Below are 3656 nucleotides of genomic sequence, written 5' to 3' on the forward strand. Positions count from 1 at the left end.
ATCGCATGATGGACTTGTGAAAACTCATGAAAGACAACAATTCTAAGACTAGAGGGGAGAACAAGGGTGGGGAGGGAACTTAGGGATGGTGAAGAGAGACCCCATTGGCTATTAAAATATGTCAAAAATAAAAAAAGATATAATTGAGAGGTAAAATTATGTATGTTTATGATGTGTAATGTGATGTATTTGATCCTTTATGACATTTCAAAACGTGACTGGATCAAGCCGTTTCACAGCACCTTCCATACTAATTTTTGTTTGTTTGCTTTCATAGAGGAAAGAACATTTAATATCCATTCACCCAGTAGTTTTCAGATATACAACACATTCCTATTATCTGTAAACACCATGCTATCTAACAAATATCCAAAAATCACTGCTCATGTTTAATGGAAAGTTTGTTCTTTTTGATTAACTTTTTAAAATTTTAATTTATTTTTTCTTTTCTTTATTTTAAAAAATGTTATCATACAGTTCCATAGTCTCTGGAACTTCCCCCTCCCCACTCCCTAATTCCCTTTCCGCCACTGCTTTTCCCTGTATTGTTGACTTTTAAAGCAATCCAACATGGTATGTTTCCCAGAAAGAGACTCTCTGAAAGTCAAACTATCCATTTACCTAGAAGGTTGGGTCATTCACAAAGGCTTGGAGAGAAACAAGAGTCTGCTAAGGCTGCAGGCCAGTGTTTATGTTAACTATATGTGGGAAGAGGTAAGATCAAGTATTTTTGTACTTACTTGAAAACTGAAGTGTGACACTCAGTCTGCTCCTGTGCCTGCTGCCATTTCTGGGAACTAAGCTTCATGCCAGACCTCTAGCTGTGAGAAATCAGTTTGGGGAAAAGACTTGAACTTGCTTATGTAGTTATTTATAATTATACTTTCCTATTTTAGGTTAGGTTGGAAGGCCTGAAATACATGCTGATGGTGTTTCCTACTTTGTTTTAGATTAGAAGGTCCCACTGAGATTTTTTATTGAACCACAAGGATAGAATATGACAAACACAGGAAATGAGAAACAAAATCTAGGACTCACAAGTCCCAAACACATGGAGCCCAGCATTTAGCCTAGTATCTGAATATGCAAGGTTGTTTCAAATATTTTGAAATTGATTAATGTATGGCTATTAACGATTATAAAAATAAATTGATTAAGTCACGTCAATGAGGCTGATTCTACAATAGTAGAGTCTTAAAGAACACATTGCACTTGATGAAGGATGGGGGTTAAAGACATTGTGCTGAACTTATAGAAAAAGGAGTCATGTGCTATTAAACAAACAGACGCAGCTGGATTCTGGTAAAACACTATTCACAAAAATAGAAAGTGGACCAAATGGGTTACACCATAGTTCCTTGCTCTACTATAACTTGTAGCTAAATCCCACTTTCATTATTTCATCTCTATCTGAAAATCCTTCTCTAGTTTCCATTTTCTAGAATTGAAGCCTAAAATCCTTAAAGCTCTGTTAGGATTGAACAGTACTTTCATGCCTCCTAATCCTTTCCCTCCTCATGATCTTCCTCCCTCTCTGCACTCAAATCACTTTGTTCTATGCAGATAAAACCATGCATGAAGTTTTCTGTTAGCTGGGTCCTGTGAAGTGAAGTAGCAATCATATCAGTATCATCTGAGAAGGTTTTTATTAGGTTACATGGTACTCATGTGCCATACAAACTTATGTTACTCCTACACTTGATCTTAGGCAAAAGGCTGAGAAGCAATGCTATAAGTGAGAATGGAGAAAGTAGAAAAATCTAGCCTCAACTGTTTCAAACTATCCACAACTTCCCTCAAACCTTCTGCTTTATAACATTACAGAAGTCCTGTTTCCTTCCAGAATCTTTCCCTGATGACATTAACCTACAATTAAGCTTCTCTTTTGATAGGCCTCCCCAGCCCTCATTTATCACAAAAGCCATTTTTAATACCTGTACCCTGTTTTGGTTACATAGACTTTCAAGAGTAAGACATTATTCTCAGTGCTAGGAATGCAGCATCTCACCAACTAATTATTCTATTTCTACAAACCCATTTAAAAGACCCTACTTTCTGGAGATGACATTGTAATAACAGGGAAAAAATGAAAATCGGACAGTTGCATGTGTTTTAAGTATGGATCAGAGAGTTTCAGACAATGGAAAGACAAGGTAACAGGAAATAATAAGTGTTTGGTGGGGGTGACAAGAATGGATAAGAGGTGCTACTTTAAATAAAGTGGTCAGGAAATGTGTGTGTGTTTATAACTGAAGATTGGAGTGCAAAGATCTTGGGGAAGAGAATTGTGGGAAGAGAAAACATCACAGTTTTACCTTTCACCTCTACAAATGCCATTGAATATAGAACGTCAAACAGCTCACAGAGACAATTAAACACATACATCCCATTTAGTATTTTCAGGAATAATACAGGTAAATTTAAATTTCAGATTAAACAATGAGTAGCTTTTATTATAAGGACCAATTGCAGTATAAAAATTGTTTATCTAAAATTTAACTGACCACCCATTGTAATACTAGAGAGGAAATCAGTGGGAACAGGGAGGGAACTTGGGGAGTAGAACAGGAAATCCTAGTGCCTATGGAACTGCATCATAAAAAACAATAATAAAAAAATTAAAAATTTAAATCCAGATATAGTTTTGAGATGTTCCATAATAAATATGTTCCATTAAAAAAAGAAATTTAGCTAGATGACCTGACTGTGGATTTTTTATTTGTTTTTATGCAAATCTGACCACCACACACTATACCAATTAGAAAAGTGAATCAGGGCAATTGTGACTAATATCATCCAACGCTTATGGAACTGAAGTGGTATAAAATTGTTTCCATTTTTTATTTCTCATATATAGTAAATTTTAAAATAACCACAATTCAATAAAAGGATAGTAATTGATAATTTCTAATCATTTTTTGGAAAAAATCTAAATATAAAGCTACAGTAATTCAGTATGGTGCTGTTGTTTCAGATGATTTTTCTTGATGGATAGCAATATGTCTCTGACAACACTGCAAGGGCAGACTTGTGACTTTTTAAATGTCTATATTAAGTTCAATATTCAAGTACTAATGCATTCTTTTGTCTCACTTATATTGCAAGCCTACAGCAGAAGAATTCTGGTGGATTCTGAAGGAAGGTGACACAGCCTCTGGCCTTAAGTGCAATAGAAAAGTTAGCAAGTATAGGCCATTTTAAATCAGCATATGTCTTGATAAAGGGCCACAGCAGAGGTACACAATGAGTTGGACTTTGAGCAGGGACTGACAACTCCCACTCGTGGAAAGCGAACAAGTCTTCATTAGGAGTTATTATATGACTTGCTTGAAGGTTAAAAAAAAATCAAGAAGGAAATGTAGAGAACATCATCTGGAGGAAATAGTTCAAACCAGAAAAACTGGTGAACAAAATGGGACTTGAAGGCAATACGCCCATCTCTGTAGTTGAGCATGAGAAGTTAGACCAACATTATAAAGAGCCTTGAACAACAAATAAAGGGCCTGGAATACATTTGATAAGTCACGGGAACCATGAAAGATTTTTGAGCTGGCATTTGAGGTAATAAGCACGAAAAAGAAAGACCAATCTAATGGTGGAGACAAATATGGTATCCAGAGAGCTCAATGAGGGCTTGACTCAAGCTATAACAGGAA

The sequence above is a fragment of the Ochotona princeps genome, chromosome 2 (assembly GCF_030435755.1).
Source record: "Ochotona princeps isolate mOchPri1 chromosome 2, mOchPri1.hap1, whole genome shotgun sequence".
NCBI lineage: Eukaryota > Metazoa > Chordata > Mammalia > Lagomorpha > Ochotonidae > Ochotona > Ochotona princeps.